The sequence below is a fragment of the Dunckerocampus dactyliophorus genome, chromosome 14 (assembly GCF_027744805.1).
Source record: "Dunckerocampus dactyliophorus isolate RoL2022-P2 chromosome 14, RoL_Ddac_1.1, whole genome shotgun sequence".
NCBI lineage: Eukaryota > Metazoa > Chordata > Actinopteri > Syngnathiformes > Syngnathidae > Dunckerocampus > Dunckerocampus dactyliophorus.
In genome coordinates, this window is record NC_072832.1 from 2,447,372 (window position 1) to 2,470,073 (window position 22,702).

General features: G+C 42.0%; 1 protein-coding gene across 1 annotated transcript in view; it reads right to left on the bottom strand.

Moving 5' to 3' along the window:
- chrm3a (cholinergic receptor, muscarinic 3a) overlaps nt 1-22,702 on the bottom strand; it is a 90,550-nt gene that overhangs the window by 28,652 nt on the left and 39,196 nt on the right. The window lies entirely within an intron of this gene.

Sequence of the window (22,702 nt, forward strand, 5' to 3'; positions counted from 1 at the left end):
TTTTAGGAACTTTTCATCTTAGTCTCTGAATATGCCTACTTTAACTCACCATGTTGTCTAGATGAGGTCCAAGTCTGCTCATGTAAAGAAGGTGTCTGTGTGGCAGTGATAAAATCATGTAAAGGGATATTAATTAACTTCCCCGACCCGGTCCGACAAACTAAATGAGAGAAGGGGAAGTAAGATGGAATGTCCATACAGCGATTAGCGTGTTCAATCAGGCTCATCATCATCTTGTTTATCATCGCGATCAATGCTGCTTGCTGATGGATTGCCTTGTACAGGACTTTGTCACAGAATGACAGCACTCCTTCCTGATATCTTCATCATGGATGAAAGTGATGTCACTGATCCCGCAAAGACTTCATCCCCAAATCCACCACTGTGCAGCACACTTCCTGATTTCTTAATTGTTTTGCATTTTTGTTAAACTTAAATGTTTCAGATCATCAAACAAATGTAAATATTGCTAATAACTTGCAATGAGTCTCTTACAGCGCTCTGGAGGAATTTTGTCCCACTCATCTTTGCAGAATTGTTGGCTTCAACTTGAGGTCATGAACAGATGGCCCAACATTCTCCTTCAGGATTTTTTGCTAGACAGCAGAATTCATTGTTGCATTTATCACAGCAAGTCTTCCAGGTCCTGAAGCAGCAAAACAGCCTCAGGCCATCACACTACCACCACCGTATTTTACTGTTTGTATGATGTTCTTTTTCTGACACACACCTTCCAAAAAGTTCAACTTTTGTGTCGTCAGACCACAGAGTATTTTCCCAAAGGTCTTGGGGATCATCAAGATGTTTTCTGGCAAAATTGAGACGAGCCTCAATGTTCTTTTTCTTCAGTGGTGGTTTAGGTCTTGGAACTCTGCCATGCAGGCCATTTTTGTCCAGTGTCTTTCTTATGGTGGAGTCATGATCACTGACCTTAACTGAGGTAAGTGAGGCCTGTAGTTCTTCGGATGTTGTTTCGGGGTCTTTTGTGACCTCTCGGATGAGTCGTGGCTGCGCTCTTGGGGTCATTTTGGTCGGCTGGCCACTCCTGGGAAGGTTCACCACTGTTCCATGTTTTCGCCATTTGTGGATAATGGCTCTCACTGTGGTTGGCTGGAGTCCCAAAGCTTTAGAAATGTCTTTATAACCTTGTCCAGACTGTTAGATCTCAATTAATCTCAGTTAAGTTATGTTTTCAATCACTTTTTTTCCACACAGGGCCATGTCGGTTTGGATTTTTTTTCTCTCTTAATAATTAAAACTTTAATTTCTAACCTGCATTTTACGTTCAGCTGTGTTGTCATTGACTAATATTTCACATTTTTTAATTTGTTTGATGATCTGAAACATCTAAGTGTGACAAACATGTAAAAGAAAAAAGAAATCAGGAAGGGGGCAGACACTTTTTCACCCCACTGTACTTGTTCATAAATGATCATGTGATCAAAGAGTTGTTTTCTTCATTTCCACTTTGTCATGTGCTGCAAATGAAAGTGAAAAAGATCATTTGTAATATACAGGTGGTCCCACGGTAACGTAGGAGTTCCGTTCCCAGAGTGTGATGTAAGTCATGTTTTGGTGTAAGTCGGATCTTACACCTAAATGGTACCTAAATTAAAAGTCACTCACACTACACAGACCACATGAAGGACACAAAATACATGAATAAAACACTAAATACAAGAAGTAAATGAAACAGTACCAAAAAATAAAAACCAACGTAGTCGCAACCTTTCCATATCAATAACAAGTCCACTCCACTGTTTCGTTGTTGCTGTCGCTTTGGAGAGTCTACGCAGCAGGCAGTGAACGTCTGTGCTCCATATACTGTAGGATATTCCTACACTACAGCTGTGGTTAGTCAAATTTGTAACAATGGCAGCAGTTTCATCAGAACTGGACAACATGTTGATGAACACTAGCTGATTGTCAGTCTAGCGCAATGTACACGTCTGTATGTCCTCTATTTGTTTATGTGACAAACTAAACAGTCCCAGTCTTGTTCTAGGACGGCGACTGCCCTTTGTGAGCCTCCTTGGATTTGGGAATCAAGCTCAAACCGTGGGGGCTGTCAGGTTAATCGCCTTCTGCGCTGTGAGCTCTGCTTCAGCATTGGCGACATGTTGGGACATTGGTGTCATAAAACATCTGTGTGTGTGTTGTGAACTTTCACCAACATGACCCATTTCGTTGTATACCATGCACTTCAAAATAAACACACACATATTTTTTCAGTTGGTGTTATTTCACACTGGAAGACATCCAGACTGACTTAGAAAAAAAATAAACCTGCTAATAAAAGTAATGGCTAATTATGTGGAGAAGTTTGGAGCATCATTACCAGATTTTCACTTCTGCTCACACTGATTTTGATGACGCCGGCTAGATGATGCAATTTGGATGCAATGCTTATATTAAGAAGATTTTTTTTCTTTTTTTTTTGTAGAGAGTTAAGCAAGAAAGGCTCACTGAGGAAAAGTTAGCTCACATTTTTCAGAGAGCCTCAGTTGAAATCCAGTGTTGTCTGCACAAATCAGGGAGGATTTGTTTTGTTTTGTAAAGCAGAGTCATTTCCAAAAGGGAGAATAAATAAAACACCTCTGCCTTTCGGATCGACACGTTTGTTCACATTTTCAGAAATCAAAGCACCAACAGACAGAGCAAAACCGATGTCAAAGATCAACTATACTTCAACTATACTGTATAACAGCAGCATTGTTTACTAGTACACAGTACCTCAGTTAACGAACGCCCTGGTTAACGTGTTTTTCAGTTAACATTCACAATTTTTGCTAAAATGTTGCTAACATGGCATGCGGTTTATTTACGGCGCCATTTTGTATCAGGCGCCAAAGACAAAATCTTGCGATACTTGCACGTGATCACGCAATGCATTGTGGGCCGCGGGCGCCATTTTTAAAACAATAGCGTTTGTTTATAAGGGTTGCTGCTGCCAGAGAGATATACACAACGTGAGAAACACATGGAACGCACAAAAAAGAAAGGTGATGGACTGTACCTAGACAAGGGTGCAAGATTTTACGGCTTAAAAAGAAGACCGTCGTCGGTTTGGAGGTATGTAAACAACACATGGTCGTGCTGTGTCCCACCTGCCGCACTCACACTGCTCTGCACCATTTGCATGTGCCATCACTTGATAACACAACACTACATTACATTTACTGCAACATTCCTGACATTGTGGTGATTTTTCTGATTATTTCTATTTTGAAAGATGGCTATTATGATTAGTAATTACCGGCGGAAGGAAAGAACGCATTGACCGTACGCCACGTCCGACACTTACAATGCAAGGACAACATCCTAATGGAGTGAGGCCATTATGTAGTGATGTGTTGGCGCTACTCTGCTGTAAATTGTATGTGACTGCTTTGTGCGTCCATCATTGTCTCTCCGTGGTCTAATTAACAATCAGTTCCACCTGATTACAGCCAGCCGCCATGTCCTCCTCCTCTTACTCCTCCTCCGTGATGCATTTTCATAGCGCCTCTATGGGTTAAACTCTAAATTCCTGTCCATATTTATTAACCTAGAGTCATTTTGGGGGAAGTTATCAGAATAATAAGTCTACTGCTCTGTGAAAGACGTTTTAGGGACATCCCTGGCCAAGTAAAATGTTCTTTTGTCCCGCTAGCAACATAATGACGATGACAGAAGCTGTTATACAACCTTGATTAAACTGCACACTCTTTGACAAGGCACGATGTTGTGTACCGTAACTGCACGTTTTGCAAGTGCAAGTGGCGACAATGCAAACAAAGATGTGCTATTTGAAACCCACTGTTGTAGAAGACCAATGTGTCTGAATAGTCGCTGCCTAAGATGTTGAATGTGCCACTCCTGTCTCTTGCTGAGCCTTAGAAAGTGTTTGCCTGTAAGTATGTTATGCTTATTCTGTATCAGCTGTTTAAGTGGAATGTGCATCTTAGCTATTTAGTTAACTGTCATATTTGGATTTGCATTAGCATCGCTAATGCTAACTGCTAGCACGTACATTGGGTTTTCAATATAAATTAGCGTTGAGCATTTTGTGTGTGTTGAATGTTACAGAGAAATTATTTTGTATCTTATTTAAGTCCTAATTGACTTTCTTTATTTCTGTATGTTCTGTTTTACACTGCTTTCAACTAAAAGCTTTGAAATGGAAGTTTTCTGCAACTTGGGTCGCCAATTGAGAACCACTAGTTTAGTGCAGTGATTCTGAACTGGTGGGTCGCGACCGGACCCAAATAGCATTTTTATTTTGTTCGTGGAGAACGTAATTGTGGTGACCATAAAGGAGTAAGATCTCGACACGCATGGAGGACGTACGAAATTCCTGAACTTGAGTCGGCCCCGCTAATAACGTATGTGTGGTGCACCTGACACCAGCAAAACGTAGGAAAGACACGCGTTGGCCGTACAGACGACGCACAAAGACGTAAGAAGTGCGTAAATTTGTCTAGTTTGTCTTACAACTTGAAGTGAGCCCTGAAAGCATAGAATTTTTTTCACATGACAAAAAACCTCTGCGGCCAGTCCATGGTTCGAAAATCAGCACGTCACACGTGCACCCGTAGGAGCCCATATGACGGGTGGCGACCTCGGCTTGAGGGGCGATGATGGGCCCCGCAGACAATTCGGTTGAGAACCACTGGTTTAGAGGATCAGAAATAGGCATTTTTATTGGTTTGTCTAATATTTGCTGTTTTTCACTATGTGATGGGGTTTAAGTTAGCACGTCTCAACCTCCACTGGATTGGTTTTAGCGTCTTTAATGTCCGAAATGAACCCCCCATTAAACAAGCTGAACTAAAATGATATAACGAAAATGGTATATATCAAAAACTGCTTGTCGTTTTCCCCAAGCTTAAACTCACAACAGATTAAAGACACTTCATCTTGAGTGGGCTCATTAACACCATCAGGTATTCATTTCAGCCCCACTCTTGGGCTCCATACTAATTGATACTGCATCAAAATGCATAATTTCCTTGACATTATAAATCCGTTGCCAATCACTCTGGCAACCAGCATTCAAAGCAGACAGTTGACAGGCGTGTGGATTCAAGTAAAAAACGCAGATCAAATACGACAAGCAGGACACGCACGTACAGTGTATAATATCTGCCGTAAATTCCGGTGTATAAGCCGCACCCACTAAATTTAGAGGAAAAACCAGATCTGTACATACATAAGCTGCCACTGGCTATAAACCACACATGTCCACATCATAAAATGGGTAATTGTGACACCCACGAGTCCGTGAGGACCAGGCAGCTCTTAACTTGGCAGTAGCCAATCATGAGCTATGAAAAAAACTCACGACGAGCTTGTCAATCCATTGGAAATTGCAGGGTGCCATTCCTCAATACAACAGTGTGACTCACGGTGTCGTCTTACAAAGAATAGTAAACTCATCACACAGCAACGTAACACTCAAAATGAAAAAAAAAAAAAAAAAATGTTAAGGTTTTCCCATAATGCATTTCGTGTGAGCAAAGCATTTCACTGGAGGACAAGCTGCATAGAAAATGGATGGATGGATGGCGCTGCAATGTTGCCTCTGTCCACCAGAGGGAGCCAGAGGAGCCCAGAGTGAGGCCGACGCCATTGCAGCGCCCCAATGAATGCATTGCTCAGACGCAATGCATTATGGGAAAACTTTAAAAGAGTTGGTTTTTTTCCCCCATTTTAAACTCATATTGTTATATGTTTGTATATTTATTAGGTACACCTTAGTAGTATTCCTGAAGTAAAGGAGACGTTACGAGATTAGAATTTAGCCATAAATTAGCCGCACCGCTCTATAAGCCGCAGGGATCAAGGTTTAAGAAAAAAGTAGCAGTTTATAGACCGGAAATTACGGTACATGCTTACAAAATATCCAAGCGCCTCTTGCATCCTTTTTCACCATGTGGCCCTTGCGGGAAAAAGTTTGGAGACCACTACAGTAATGTAGATGCTGAATGCTCACAACTGACCTTGGAATAAACAGTCATTTCAGTGTGCAGCAACGTTTGTCTGCACGGTAATGTTAGCATTCACACAAATACAGCACTAGGGGTGTCCTGGCTGGTCCACCAAATATTATGGATCACCCAAGTAGGTGTCACGGTGGCAAACACAAACATGCTGTTTTCTGCCTTAGAAGTCAGCATACTGTCAACATTATTTTGAAGCTATTACTTTTCAAATTGTTGCATAGTGCAGCTTTAACTGCACCTTAAAAGCAAACACCTTTGGGATGGACAACAATTAAGACTACAAGCCAAAAATTCCCAAAGACACACTCCAAAATCTGCCGTAAATGCATGCTACACTTCTTAGAAACTAATGCTAATTTCTGTACTGATTCATGAAAAAAAAAATACCACAGTGTGAGGTGAAGATGTATTTTCAGCGATAAAAAGGCAGCGATAACATTTCATGCGACGGGGGTGAAATAACGTTCTGACAGTGGGAGGTGAGACAAGAGAATCAAGTGAAAGCATTCACTGTAATAACCTACACTCCTTGGCTCCAATGAAATATTGTCATGTGAAACATTTACTGCTGAAAAAACTTAAATAACCACACAGAGTCAATTGGAAGTCAGACTTGCGAGTCTCTCAGTATTTTTCAAGCCAGGGGGATGATATCACATGACATCACACTTGTGACTTGTATTCCGTTTGCTAACAAACAAGACACGCTGAGACCTATAAGTACAAAATGTTTTAAATATATATATTTACTTTATAATAATAATTTGTATTGATTTTTTAAAATTTTATTCTATTACCTCTGCCAAGGGCAGCGCAAAGTGCAAGCACAGTGCGGCGGTTACGTTTTTGCCTGCGTTTGTCTGTTTGTCTTCAAAAGAACTTGAAAAGTTCTGAATGGATTTGGATGAAATTTTCAGGAATTGTCGGAAATGGGATAGGGGAGAACTGATTAAATTTTGGGGGTGATCTGGATCACCGTCTTGATCCAGAAATGTTTTAAAGGATTCTTTAACATTGCGAGATAGTACCATTTTCGCCATTTGTGCATACTGTATAACCCTATTAGAATGCCCTACATCATTGCAATTAATAATACATTTGACTGTGTGCACTCTGCCTTACACAGCTATCCATCAAACTCTCTAATTGTACTTCCCTTAAAGCCAACAATGCATCAACCACAACAAGCTCTTTTGACACGTAGCCTTTGCAAGCACTTTTTTAATGCGTCAGCATCGTTGTTGTGACTTTTGGACCTTAAAGAGCAACTTCATGCAAAAGTACACTTTTTCTTAGTACAGTGAAACCGTATTGTTTGGGAATCAATTTTCCACCAAACCTTTATTAACTCTAAGTAATGTTTTAATGAACATTTTAAGAGTCTTAACTGTCATACAAGTGTAAAAAGAAGTTAACTGCTGCACTTCACCAAAATAAAATCAAACCACTCTCACCCTTTTGATGAGGGATGCCAGGTAAAAAAGAATGCAAGTGTGAAAAGGAGTTGGCCGCTTTACTACACACTTGGAATACATTGTGTACTCACTCATGACTATGAGGACACGAGTCTGTAAAAAGACGAAACACAGTTTGCCGTGTACACTTAGCCATGTTGTACTGAGCAGCCAGGACAGAGACACGTTTACTGCACATTTTTCCTCTCTGCCATAAAAACGTAAAAATTCAAAGAAAAGAGTTCAGAGGACCACTTGTAACCGTGAAACTATACACTGTAAATGTATGTACTGTATCATTACATAATGCCCATGCATTTGATTATTGACATGGTGGTTTTTTATTTTGTTTTGTTGTTTACCAGCAAACCTTTCAGATCACAAGGCAAGAAAATAATGGCAAGCTTGTTATGTGCTGTGTAGGTCTGGACCCCAGATGCAGAGGCATGAGGCTGAAAAACAGTTATAGTCTCCTTAATAATAGTCACACAAAGTACAACGAAAGAGAGAGCAGCAGGCGCCGGCTGAGCTTTGTCTTGAGCTGGCAAAAGGCACCATGAAAACGTACTCTTAGAAAGCAATAAAAAGCAGAGGATCAGGCTGCATGGCAGGGAAACAATTGGCCATGCTACTACTGTAGGTGAGGAGACAACTATGTATTAAATATCCACAAGTATACCCGTTTTCCCAGCTCCAAACAGTCGGTTTACAATAACATGCTGTTTTGTGGTTGAATGCAGCTTAATATTACAAAAAATATGCATATTGAGGCAAATTTTACATATTTTTTGCCTAAATTAAGTATTTTCAAGCATAAAATAGCTAAATGAACTAAAATATATATGCAATAAGAATGATATGTAATATTCTATTCTGGTCACTAGGTGTCTATAATGTTACTATAATGTTACGTGAGACACATAACCACCAGACTTGATTGCCGGAACAACAGGCTTTTATTGCAGGTTTGAATTACCTTACAACAGACACAATAATCTCTAATAAAAATACAGGTTGCTGTTGCGCCTGGAACCCACAGCTGGCTAAAACTCAACTGTGAACCCCTGACGTCACTTCCTGTCCACCTCAAGCTCGAGTCTTGTTTATGTCTGAAAGCAGACCTTATACCTTATACTCATTTTCGAGCCATCGTATTTAGTTCTGGACTCCTATAGAGCAGCTACACAAGATAACCTCAAAGCTTTCTGGATCTTCCAGACTCTGCAGACTCTTCCCGTAGTGTTTCCTTGGGTTTCCTGCCTACTGCCCAAACGGTCTGTGTAATTTACTCCACCAGGTACACCCTCCGCCGAGTCCACTACCCTGTGATTGGACAGACCCCCTCCGCTCGCTGAATGCACCCTCTATAATACTACACAGACAACCGCTGATGTCCGTGTACACAAAATAAACACAGTTAGGACACTGCTAAATTGTTACTTACAGTTTGCTCTTCTGACTCTTCAAAACGACCAAGAAACGTTGGAAAGGCGTCAGACTTCAGCAACAGTTTGACTGATTGTCCAGCTTCATATTGGCCCATGTTCACGAAACAGTCCCATGCTAAGTGCCATTGACAGATGAGCATTTTTCTCTTGCTGGCCGGGAATCAGCAACTCCAACCACTTCTGCCTGATGCTTGCCTCTTTCGGTACACCTGAACTAACATTTCCTGGGAGCCATATGTGCTAACACAGTGAACAGAGCAGAGCGAAGCAGAGCAGGGGGAGTGCAGGCCTGCAGAGTGTGCCTGGGCATGCCCATATAAGGAAGTCCGGGTTGTGTTGACGTCAAAATAACTCTGTAAAACACAGCGTGCAGAGCCGTCCAAAACTGCTTTCAGGGCTCACTTCCAAATGTGCAAACCTCATTATCTGATGCGTTGGCACTGTTTAACACGAGAATACAACATTGTAACAACATTTATAGGTCAGAAATGAGGAAAAGCATAATAGGTCCCCTTTAAATGGCTTATAATGTCTACTATATTGGGTAATACGAGGGTCAATGTTTAAAATATTTTTGTTTAAAAAAAAACATTTAGAAGGTTGTCAACAGGTTTTCTATGCTCTAACTATGAAAATATTCCATTTATACGTACGGAATCCTGTTTCACAGAAATTCATTATCACGGTCGGGTCTGGAACCAATTAATTGCAATAAACGAGGGATTACTGTACAATTACTGTACAGTTTATTTTAAAACGGGTTTTGGTAACAAGAACTTCTTGAAATCCATCAAAAATACTGAGTTAAAAGTGAACTGCAACTGCATGCAGTACAAATGCCTGTAGCAAGAAAGATGGGTCTTGAAAAAAATGACACGATCACGTCAGGTCTGGCCACTCGGTGTTGAATGCGACACCTCTGCTTTAGATGAACGAAGGTGACTTTTCAGGATTTATGGGGGTTGCCATCTGAATTGTACAACTTTACAGGGATGTCATTCCAAAGAGAGAGGATTCGTAGTGGACGCTCTACGCAGTCTTTTATGGACTTTGGCCAGAATCTCACATTGGCACATGGCTGACAATGCAAAGACATTTGTTTTCCAGATTAGAAGCGCAGATGGTTTGGCGCTGTTTGGGCATACACTGAATATTAGTCTTGGTGGTGGTGAGCAGCTGCGAATCGGAACACGTTGTCACCGGCCGAGCTGGAAATAGCGAATAGTGTTTATCCTTCACCTCTGCTGCATCATCTTCACAAGGACAAATTCATCAGCCATTGACTTCTGCATTATGTTGATCAAGAAAGGCCATCGGGGGATGGCGGCACAAAGAATTCCCACCATATCCTGGAGATGCAGGTGCAGCAGTATAATCACTTAGAGGCTGAACGCCAGGATTATAACAGCTCCTCTTATTGGCCTGCCAGCATTGCTAGACACATGGTGGGGGGGAAAAGGAGACAAATGCCCACGCTAAGCAATACAAGCAGTAATCTCAGTTCCAGACAAGAAATCGAGACAAAAATCTATGGGCGGTCAGTGAGTGGCACGGCTTGTTTCATTGATAGAAAGTTGGATTGACTGCAGCTTTGTTGGTGGACCATACGTCCTGGCTTGTTTAAACTGCTGCATTTTTTAATTTACTGCTGTAAACGTTCACATTATGACCTTTTTGCTACTTATTTCTAGCAATGTATGGATACAGATATAAATGTAGAATTAATATTGTTGCTTGGGAACCTTAATTATTATACCGTAAAACCTAAGGAGGTGCGATCATCTCGGCCCACCGATATTATCGGCCCGATATTAGCATAAAAATGTAATTTTGGTCAATATTGGTAGCAGGGTTTGTTTCCCTATGATGAAAACTGATATAGCCCTTTAAGCGCTAAAGTCGCAAAATTGTGACAAGCAACATTGCTGATTTTTCTGCGAATATGATGCCTCATGTAGTACCAGGAAAAGGCGGACATCTTTAAATTCAAACCGAGCAACATTTGCGGGCGTGTTTGAAGCCCCTCTGAAGCCCCGTGTGCGTGCAGCAGCGAGTCCGCTCGCCGTGACAGTTCACACGCAGCACATACTGGAGCCGACGCTTTGCTTAACCGCGTTTGGGGTGGGTTGTCAAAACACCACTAATGGTGAGGAGGGTAGCGGGACTGTAAAAAAATGCCCCAAAAAAAGGCAGGCAGACGCGGTACTATCCGTAGGAGACTCCACGGGCAGACAATGCACTGCTGCCGGATTCACCAAACTTGTGGAGTTCCTCGAGCCACGCTTTGCCGTGCCCGCTAGCAAGTATTTCTCAAATGTTTGCTTACGCGAGTTGTATAAAGTTGTTTACATCCACGTTGAGAAGCTAACTGCTGATGCTTTTATCCATTAGCTTCACAACACATATGTGTTCCACGACAGGAGATATGTGATGTTACACATATCGGTATCGGCTGATATCGGAAATTGAGAGTTGGAGAATATCGGCATATTAAATAACGGCAAAAAAGCCAATATCGGCCATCCCCATTTTTTTTAAGTTGTGTGATCAAAAAGTTTAATCATGAAAGATTATTCAAATACTATATAAATATAATACTGGCCAATATTTTTTTCAACTACAAATTACTAAAATATTTTTTTGTTTTTTATAAGTTCCTGAATAATGTGACCATTTTTTGTCAGTTAAAGTTATTTATTATTGTATATAACTAACTATAATGTTTTTTTAAAGTTCTTTCATTTGCAATTTTATTGAAATTTTTCTTCAATATTCGAATCAAGCTTTTAAAAAAATATATTTTTGAGTTTTACAGGCTTAAAGTGCATGCAGAGATAGATAAAGCTGCTGGACGCTGACCACTCATGATCATGATAAGTCAAATGCAGCTACTGTCATACTGGTGGAGTTAATTTCAAAATTAAAAAAAACTACATTAGGTGTTTGCCTACAGCCACAGCTGTTCATGCCATTGTTTTTAGGAAGCAAACAAAATGAATCAACAGGGCCTCTGCTGGCTGTGGCCTCCATTGCTCCAACCATTGCACAACCAATGCTATATCTGTCTGTGGGTGAAGGTTAAAGTGCTTATATGAATGAAATCAGGGTCTGTTTAGGTGGATAAAATCTTATCTTTAGCTCCCACAGAGATGAGAACACCTCTAAATTTTCTTGATGAATATTTTATTCTTCAAGAGCCCTTTAGCCCATCCAAGTGTCCTCATAAGAAGAAGATCAAGGATGAGGACATCATTATTCTTAATTGCATTTCAAGTTTTTCTTCCAGTCACTCACTGGAGCAAGACTCTGGGAGATAAAGCCGTGACACACACTTTGCCTTATAGACTGTATTTGCCCAACAATGGGTCTTGAAAAAGAGAGCTTGCTTAACATTCTGGGCTGTCTTGTGTTCAGAATCGGTCTGTTTATGCAGATTCAATCCCATCTTTATTTCCACTAGTGATGAGCACGCCTCCCGACTTTCTAGTTGAGTATTTGTAATTCAGGAGACCTTTTGCAGCTCTTGACCAACATCTGAATGTCCTAACGATAAAGACGCCGAGGATGAGGGCATCATTATTCCTAATTGCACTTCATGTTTAACCATTCCTCCCCGTGGGTTTGCAATTCCAACTGGCAAGGCTGCATTTTTTTGCTGTTAAATGTTTTCTATGTTATCTAATTGGCCACCGGGATGTGTTGCGGTAGGGCAGATGGAGCTTCATCAAGGCCGGGGAAGCTGAGGAAAATACACTTGGGGTGGATTCAAGGTGAATCGCGAAGTGCTCACGCTCCATGTATACATACTGCTTTGCTCCTGATCCAGCAGGATGCTGCGTCCCTCAGTATTGGATGCTGACCAACATCGCTCGGCCCATAACGCTGATGGAAGGATTTTGGTGCCATCTGGCCATTGTATGGTTTTTGCAAGAGCATCTATAAGACTGCGACTAAATAAGGCGTGACAGGGAAACATCTCACCGGTAGGTTCATATGTGGAGGTGGAGTTTATCTCCAGAGACCATTCCCCAGGGAAGATCAAGAACCCGCAAGAGGGTTTTTTCCCCATTCCCAAATGTGACTGACTGAATGGAGTCATTAATTGCAGAAGTGGCTGGCATTCTGGCCCGCAATAACTCACGGAGGAAATGGCAGTGAGTTTTAATGCAGCGCGCTAATCACACAGGCAGTTATCTCATGCAGCTGATGGACAAGGTGCAGTCATCCTTGAATGTTCCGCCCAAATTAAGCAGCTAAAAAATTACACATTAGAGGGGAAGGCTCATTAGAGTCACTGTGACTAAGAGAACTAGACTGATTAATAATATTCACTGTGACTAAGAAAACTAGACTGATTAATAATAATCAGCATATTGTCAAGATGAGAGTGGACTTCATAGACACTTTTTAGGGATAATTTTAGACATATACAGAATGTTCCCTTTTACCAGGAAGGGACCTACCGTAAAAACACCAGTCAAAGATCCTCTACATGCTCTTTTTAAGTACTTACTGCAAAAAAGCTATTCAAAGATCCTCAACATGGAAGAAGAGCTCTGCTGTTTTCAAAGACCTACGGCAAAAACAGTCGTCAAATACCCTCTCCATAAAAGGAGCCCTCTGCTGTTGTTAGTGACCTGCTGCAAAAACACTAATCAAAGATCATCTTTATGACAGAACCACTCTGCTGTTTTTGAGGACCCACTGCAAAAATGCTAGTCAAAGATCCTCTATATGATAAAAACACCGTTGTTTTTATGGACCTACTGTAAAAATGCTAGTCAAAGATCCTCTATATGACAGGAACCCTCTGCTGTTATGAGGCACCTACTGCAAACATGCTACTCAAAGATTCTCTAGATGACAGGAGCACTACAGTTTTTAAAGACCGACTGCAAAAATAATAGCCAAAGATGCTCTATATAACAGGAGTGCGCTGGTGTTTTTAAGGACCTACTGCAAAAAACGTGAATCAAAAAACACCAGTCAAAATCTCTACGGCAGCAGTCCTTTGCTGTTTTTTGGGACTTATTACAAAAATGCTCGTCCAAGACCCTCTATATGACAGGAGAAGTGTTGTTTTTACAGATCTGCTGCAAAAAACCTGAATCAAAAATCCTCTCAATGAGAAGCTCTCTGCTGTTTTTAGGGACCTACTGCAAAAACATTAGTCAAAGATCCTCTAACACCTAGGTCCCAAAGTGGGGTACGGTAATTGTCAGAGTCGGTACGTGAATAAAAATGAAAAAGAATTAGCGCCCAACACTCCCAATTACGAGTTTGCCTATCAAATTAATATGCAGACTTGAATCATAGCGATTGCGAGTGGACAAAAGTGAAGGTCACGTTCAACCCGTGGGCCGCACGGTGGTCTAGTGGTTAGCATGTGGGCCACACAGTCACAGTCTGGAGATGGGAAGACCTGGATTCGAATTTCCGTTGGGCATTTCTGTGTGGAGTTTGCATGTTCTCCCCGTGTGTGCTCCAGTTTCCTCCCACGTTCCAAAAGCATGCATGTTAGGTTAACTAGCGACTCCAAATTGTGATAGTGAATGGTTGTTTGTCTAAATGTGCCCTGCGATTGGCTGGCGACCAGTCCAGGATGTACCCCACGAGTTACCTCACGAGTCGACTAAGTTCCGATGCCATGTTACCAGCGAGGTTAAATTGGGTCAATCACTGCCCCGTGGGGGAGGAGGAAGAAGTGAAAAATGTCAGTTTTCTCTTATTTTTATTTCTAATTTATGTGTTATGGAAAAAAGCATAGCAGGAGAGAAGAGACCTGCGGCAAGACCTGAGAAATCACAAATTCCTGCCTCCACCTGTAATGAGTCCCTGCTCTGAGCCCTGTGCAAGCTTTCCCATTAAACTTGGGTGGCTCGTGTTTTTGCATAATCAATTGGAAATGAAAACAAGAGCAAAGGTAAAGTCATTCCAGTTGAGATTTAAAGATACGCCAGGACTCAGAAAGGACAAGTTGCACCAATTACTTGCGTGTTTGCGCCCAATGTAATTACAGAAGACATTATTTCCAGTGATGAAACGGCCGATAAGCCGACGGAGAGGCGGACTGGGGAATTGATCATTTAGACTAGGAAGCTTTTATTGGACTTAAGATGATGCTGCTGGGGAAGTAATGCAATCATTGGCTTTCTGTAAAGTGCCGTGTTGTGTGGGTCAAACGGCAGAGTGTTAGCGAGGATTGCTAGTTATAATCACGGTTTAGTATGTACCTCGGTTTTAAGGTCACGAGTCAGGTTCATTTTCAGTACAAATGAAAAACAAGAACAAAATACAATAGAAACCGCTTAGCTTTTGTGTAAACAGTTTCCAAAAAGCATTACTTTGCTAACTGAAGATGTTATTCAAGCTCAAGCTGAACCGCTAACCATGAGATCCGCTAGACACACAGACTGGGCTGCACTGCATTTCTCTGAACCGAACTGAAAGTGTCGTAATGACTACATGTACTGTTACACCTCCAATGCCAGTATAATATACTGTATGGAGCTAACATGAACGGGAGATCTTTTTTTACCCTAAATCCCCAAATTAATCACTGAGAGCAACATGTGTGTGACAGACTGACTCTCTGCATAATAAAAATGGCTAATTGCAAATTACCCCAAACATCCAGCTTTAAATGGCTAGCATGAGAGTCCCCCCAGCCCACAGTGGGTGATTATGTTAATTAGCAGCATATTTCCTCTCAAAGTGAAGCGAGCAGGTGGCGACTGCAACTCGGAGGCAGACAAAAGTGACTGCGGGATAAATGGCAGGCCGGTCGGACTGGGGCGTCTGCATGTGTCGGCATTTTAAAAATCGAGGACCTGATCCAACTGTGCCTGCGGACGCCGGTGCCATTTGCTCCCCTGCCAATCAAAGGCCGCAGAGAATGCTAGATCCCTTAGCGTGCTTTTTTTTTTACCTGTCAGTCGTCACATCCTGGCATGCTAACATACACCAGCAGCATGCGTTAGTCACCAGGGATCTGCATCACACATTATGTTCAAAAGAGAAAGCATCATTGGACCTCTGAAGTACCAAGAAGGCTGCTAACAGTAGGATTTTGTGCAAGAAGTCATTCAAAGTATATTTTTATTTGATATGAGTTTGACCCAGACTATCTGAAGCATCTCAGCTATCGTTCCAAATCAGTTCTACATTTGAAAAGTCTTATCCAACTGTGTGCCTCACCGCTATGATTTCTCCTTATCAATTATGCATAATCCCTTCAATCGTCTGCGTTTTGACTGTCAATCAGCAAGAGCCAAAAGTTGAGAGAAACTCCCCCACTGTTTTAATTTTTAAGCTTCTTCTGGTTGAACGGTGATTTTTGTGATGACTGGCAACAAAGGAAAGACAGTTAGGAGTCGGAATGCACAGTTGGAGATGACCGCAATGCATAAAAGTTGTATTACTGGCATTGACTCTATAAGAAAAAAGGCATGACCTCATCAAAATTGAAGAACAAGATACCATTCTTGGCCAATGTTGAGCTCTCAATACTCCTATAAGTCAGGGCCTGGATCCTGCACGAAAGGTGAAAAGTAAAGTCCAGGGCGTCGTCCGCAGTGACCACCCAGGCCAACATGCAGGCACTGGGTCATGACTATCCATCAGAGAGGAACCTACAAATCCGGAAAGTGTCCACAGAGAATACGAGTTATATCACATTTGAGTCTTCTCGAAAAGCCAACTGTTTGATACAAAGTTGCTCAAAGGTTTTCCACAGGGACCAAAGGAGTAAAATATCGTTACTGTACGTGTTTGTAGCGTAAATGGCAAAGAAAAACATCATAACTTTGATCAAACCTGAAGAATTGGATACCATTTTTGCTCATGTTGATATCTGAAGAACTATGATAGGTCAGGACGTGGATCATGCACAGAAGAAGCACTTTGCTGTGTCAAAAATCTGGCAAAATGCCAGGGAGTCAGCCCCGGTGCCCGCCCAGGCCAACATGGAGTTCCTTCCAGCTCACTGCTTTTGTGGGTGTCCTCTGGTTCTGGACTACACGTCTGAGTGAGTCAGATAGGTACCAACACATCTGGAAAGTGTCCCTGAGTGATACAAGTTATGGTTCTCCATGAAAAGCCGACTGTTGGACGCAAAGTTGTCTCATTGGGACCAAATCATTTCTCCAAGGACTGAGTACCAAGGAGTTTAGTCTATGTCTAAAGGTCACTTGTTCATGTCAGGTTTGCTAAAGACGTTGTTGTTGGATGTACATATCTGGAACATCTCACACTTCATTTCAGGGACTTCCTCAGCAAAACTGTCTACAGTTTACAGGCTTGTACCACCCAAATACAGAACTAGGACTACTATCCAAAAGGTCACTGAATGGCTGGATTTTGGTCTTTACCGCCAAAGTACCTACATAGAACATTTCAACAAAATCCAAATAAAACGGACCATGGAACCATGCAGTGGATACAATTTCAGTGATAAAATTGGGCTCTAAGGTTCTTGTGATTTGAGCTGACAGGCAAAACCCGATGGAGTTCAGTCACATCTCCAGCAACAATTACTGTCCGATCAAAAAGTTGCATCCAAAAGTCAACTTTTCTAAGAAAAAAAAAAAGCTTGGTACATTTATCATCGCAGAGGTCACGCGGGCGCCTGCAGGATAATGGCTTTTTCCAAAGTATTGACACGCTAGTAATTAAGTGTCTATAGGTTAGCCTGCTGTAGGTTAATGGAAGCACATCAACGCATCAGCACGGCAGCAGCAGGAGGTGTTATCATTGCTCGTACAGCGAGACACAGACATCTCTCTGTCCCGTAACAAAGGTGAAATGTGGATGACATATGGACATCCACTTTGATGTTTTCACCCAGCATTCGTTTGACAGGAGGACAATTGAAGCACAAAGTCAGCTGCTAGTCACGCCGGTATGGAATTTCTGTTTTGACTTAAGGTTGTCTTGTCCTAGTCTTCTCTGTACTTTTTCCTGGTGGACAACACCAGCGCACCCAAAGGCCTCCAAGCGTATCAAGGAGAAACGTATCCGTCACAATTGCATTGCTGATTCTGGCACAGATTAGCATAGCCTGTAAAGAATTGCTGACATCACTAAAACAGGCTATACTAATTAAAGCCAGAATCATCAATTCAGATCTTCAGACACCTTCATCCCTCAAAGCGGAGAACAGTTTTGCTCGGAGCGAAGCTGAAGTTGGAAGTGAATCAAAGGTTAATGTCAGGACAGGAGCAGACGGATGGAAGGGAATAGAACTTAGTCATGGGATGAATGTGACAGGATGCAATCCTTTTAAATGGTTGCTATGGAGAATTGAACACTTTGTTGGATGCACTTCAGGACTGCAAATCCCTCGTCCCTCATGACTGAGCTCAACATGTGCTCGGAAGTCACTAGCAGGTCCTGAGGACAGATGTTCCATTGTTCTCCAAGCTGTCTTCATCACTCAGAAGCGATATCAGAGTTGCAGCACATAGAAATACTTCTGCTTCACAATGCCACCGTGCACATAATGGACGGTCTACCTCGGGAGAACGTACAAAGGGGAAGGAAAGCAAATGTGGAAAGTGGGACAGTGGAAATTAACGAACGGGACAAGTTAGAAAAACCCTGCGTGATGAAACAAATGAGAGGAGGGCTGCTTGTTGCAGTAAGGGTGTAATGGTACAAGTATTCGTAATCTGTTTTTTTGGTTCAGAACATTCGGTACGGTAGAGGCTTACTGAGTTGCCACACAGAATAATTTAAGTGAGGGACAGGAAGTGGAACTACCTCACGTCTATTCTGGAAAGAAGTGCAGTGTAGCCCATCCTTCAGCTAGCTCGATCGTGCCAAGAAAAAGCCAGAGCTTGAAAACTCTCTTCTGTCCTTAAAATGTCCTGTTTGGGAACACTTGGCCTTCCCGGTGAAATACGTAAACAGCAAAGACAAGTGGATAAAACAAAAGCAGTGTGCCAGCATTGTTCAGTAGAGAAGGGAACAGGGCTACGAGCTGGAAATATTAATGCTGCGCTTCAGCCAATATTAGTGCAATTAAATTATCTGAATTATGTGCAATTTTGGTGAAGAATCATTAAATCTATTTACACAAAAGCTAAGCAGTTCTTTGCATTTTGTTACCTTACTGTAGTAAAAATGAAGCAAACTGCTCATGACGTACCATTACACCCCCATGTTGCAGGTAATACGGTATACTTTTGATTCAAGCCTCGAGCCTAGCAGCACATTGCTCTTAGTGAAATCACCACGTTTTTGGGTCGTTTTCCTGAACCATGCATCACCCTGAAGATTATAAAAGATGTGTGCAGAACCTCCCAGTAATGAGGATGCTTTGCTGGCTCTCAGACTCATATCTCAAAGACGTGACGTGGCCTCTGTTTGCTTTGGTTCGCTCCCCAAAACCTTTGAACAATAAAACAGCCCTGAGAGTACAGCTGTTCGTCGAAGATTGTCCCGACAAAAAATATTGAGCCCCCGGGCTTTCCGTTTCTTAGCGCAGGTTAGCAAATATAGCAGCAGTAAGCATTTATCATCGAAGCCAACACTAGGTTTTTATCAACGACTTTGAAGAGAAAAGGATTCCTTAGGGGTCGTGGAAACTAAACAGCTAAACCGGTATGATATTTTTCACAGTCTTTATGGTCACTGTTGGGACGTTGGCCTAGCAGATTCCTTTTTGGTGTATTGCCACATGATGGATGTCTTGTTGTCCGAATAAGGAGGTAATTGGACTGATTATGTGTCCAAGTTGGTTTGTTTCTGTGTTCTTTTGTTAGCTCAGCGCAATTACCTTGCGGGATTCAATATTAATAAATGGAATATTTTCGCAGTAATAGAAAAGAAAACCTGCTTATGACCTTCTAAATATGTTTTTTTTAGCATCATTACAGCCCTCTAGACAAGAAAAAAACCCTTAAAGTCACCTTAACACTTGTATTAGCCAATATAGTACATATTATATCACATAATCATAGAAAATAAGCCATCTTAGACAGATGGACCCACACGTTAGCATTGGCGGCATACTGTGTTCTGGTGTCTCCTCAATGTAACGTTACTGGCACATGAGACCTAGAGACTCTGCTGCTTTTTACTGTTAAGGCGAGACTCACGATGCACTTCCGTCGCTTTCTTTCTTTCAGACAACACATATGCAGAGAACATTCACACAGGAGCTGCTGCCGGCCACTCTCTACACCGCTAACCTGCTGCTAGCACTCAGCGGACGTCACACACGTCACTTCCCAGGCCGCGCTTCTTAAAGGCGCACACAAGTCACAGATACTGTATTACACGTCATGACACATCTTTTCAATGCCTTAATTTGTATTTTCGTTCATTTAGCCATTTTTATGCTTGAAAAGGCTTAATTTAGGCCATGAATATGTACAATTTGCATTGTACAAATATGTATTTTTTAATAATAATAGACCATTTTCAACCACGAAACGGTGATCACTTATTAATACATTTTTGCAAAAACACAATAGAGTGAGGGTGCGATGTTCGAACCGTGATGTCACGAGGGATGACTGTACTGCTTTATAGAAGATCTTCGACCAATGTTTTTTCCAGTCCTTACAAACAGCAGAGTGCTCCTGTCATATAAAGGATCTTTGATCAGCAGAAACATATTTCTCAACTTTTGATTTATGACTAAATTAGCGATTTGGAGACGTCAAACTTGAAGGTATTTTAGGTATTGGGCTTTAAACTGTCATGTCTTGGCTTTGGCATTGTGGCGACGACCCCCAGGGTGCAGAGAGCAGGAGAGCCGATTGCAGGTAAAGTATATATTTTTATTAAACTGCTGCAAAGCAGTGGCAGGACCCCAGCAAAGAGCGAGCTGCAGTAGCGTGGCAAGCTACAACAAACAATGCAACGACACATGAACTAAATAGAAGGAGAACTCAAATTAGCAGCAGCTGCAAGTGATAAAGGAAAAAGCAAAGCAGGCGGACACAAACCAGGCAAAACAGGAAGAGCTACCAAAGTAAGAGCATAAAACAGGAACTAAGGCATAAAAGTGGAAACAAACTAAACTCATGGATCGTGACATAAACTTCACTACATCAGGAGTGTAAATGACACGTATGGCACACGCTATGGGTTGGCTTCAAAAGGCTTTGGAAAACATACTAGATACATAACCGTTAGACAAATGGTCAGGGACTTATGGGCAAATTAGTTGTGAAGTTCCGCCTGTGCCCGTGCAGACGTTTTGCGTGATGGCAGTCATGTTTTACAACCAATCTTGCTCACATTTTTCAGACATATGCTTGTCAGTCCCTTAAAAGTTTGCGGCAAATTTCCTGGTGATTGGGCTTAACACCCGACATTTACAGTGGGTGTTATGTAGAGCACACTGAGCTTTGTGAGAAATTTCAAGTCACTACGGCTTATTGGGGTTGAATAACAGCGCCGCCATGTGGTGTATCGGTCTGACAAGTAAGAGCTCAGGCCATACTGTAGGGGCGCATGTTTTGAGACATTTTCACGCTTTTGTGTACAGCAGTTCAGGAGCAGAAACATCCTCCCCTTTGCTTGCACGGCTGTGAGCCTTCATTAAGTGTGCAAGACCTGTCCCCCCCTTTTTTCCCGTTGCACCAGCACTTTTTTTTTTGGAAGAGATTTAGCCGAAGATGCAGATGGCGCTTGACAGGCTTAGAAAAGCAGAAGACTGCTGAGGGCACTAGATGGGTTCTTTGTAATGAATAGTGGGTTTAAGCTTGTTATAGCAGCGAGCGGATGCTGAAATACTGCAAATGATGACGCCCAATGCAGACGGCACGCTCAGAAAATATGTTTCAATCCGGAGTACAGGAAACTTGCAGGGAACTTTTGACAATGTTCTTGTTATTGCTGAAACCGTACACACACGCTGCACACACTCACAGAGGGGAATTAACGTCTCTCTACTTCCAGCAGTTGAAATGAAAAATATATCAATTGGATTTAATATGTGGCTCCCTAGAAGTGCGGGATTGTACAGAAAATCAATTTCCAGCTTCCTTTATCAAGTCAACTGGGTTTTCTCCAGGCGGGAATGCAAAATTTAAAATAAACTGCCACAAGGTGTAATAACTGACCAAACGTTATGAAGACAAGTAGACCGAAGGCTTGAACTCATGTCAATGAAGACGAGATAAACGAGGAGGGCGGCCATTGCTGTAACGCCGCCTTTGCGTTCGTAAAGGTGCATGGGGGACACATGGCTACAGGGCTGTGCAATATGCTGGGAAATATATTTAGAGGCATTACACAATAAGCCTGCCAACCCCCCCAAAAAAACCTCAGTGGATGAACGAGTGATGGTGAGAAGGGCTGATGGACCATCGCCTCTTGGCCACCAAGGGCTGCACATTGAAAAATGAGGATGCTGGGGGCCACTTTCTTATTTTTCATCTATTGTTTTATTTTGTAAAAATGCTTAAAAAATGTATTTTTTGAAATATAAAGAATTGTGTTGTGATTAGTTATCAGTTAGTAGCAACATTTCAGCTTTTTCTGTTTCCATTGTGCCTTTTTGCTCTACTTTCCCATTCTTGCTGTTTAATTTAATTTCAGCGGCCCAATAAAAAATGAGCCGTGGGCTGCCAATGACCTCAAGCCGCACATTGGACACTCCTGCTCTAGGACATCATTGTTAGCTGGCTAGTAAAGCACCAATATTTATGATATAATAATTCCATAACATGAAGATTTTAGACCAGTTCAAGGAACATACTCTGGAGCACCGCTTCTCAAACAGTGGGGCGGGGCCCCCTGGAGGGTGCGCGTGAACTGTCAGGGGGGCCTGGCCAGGTAGGGAGGCCTTTCAATATTAGTG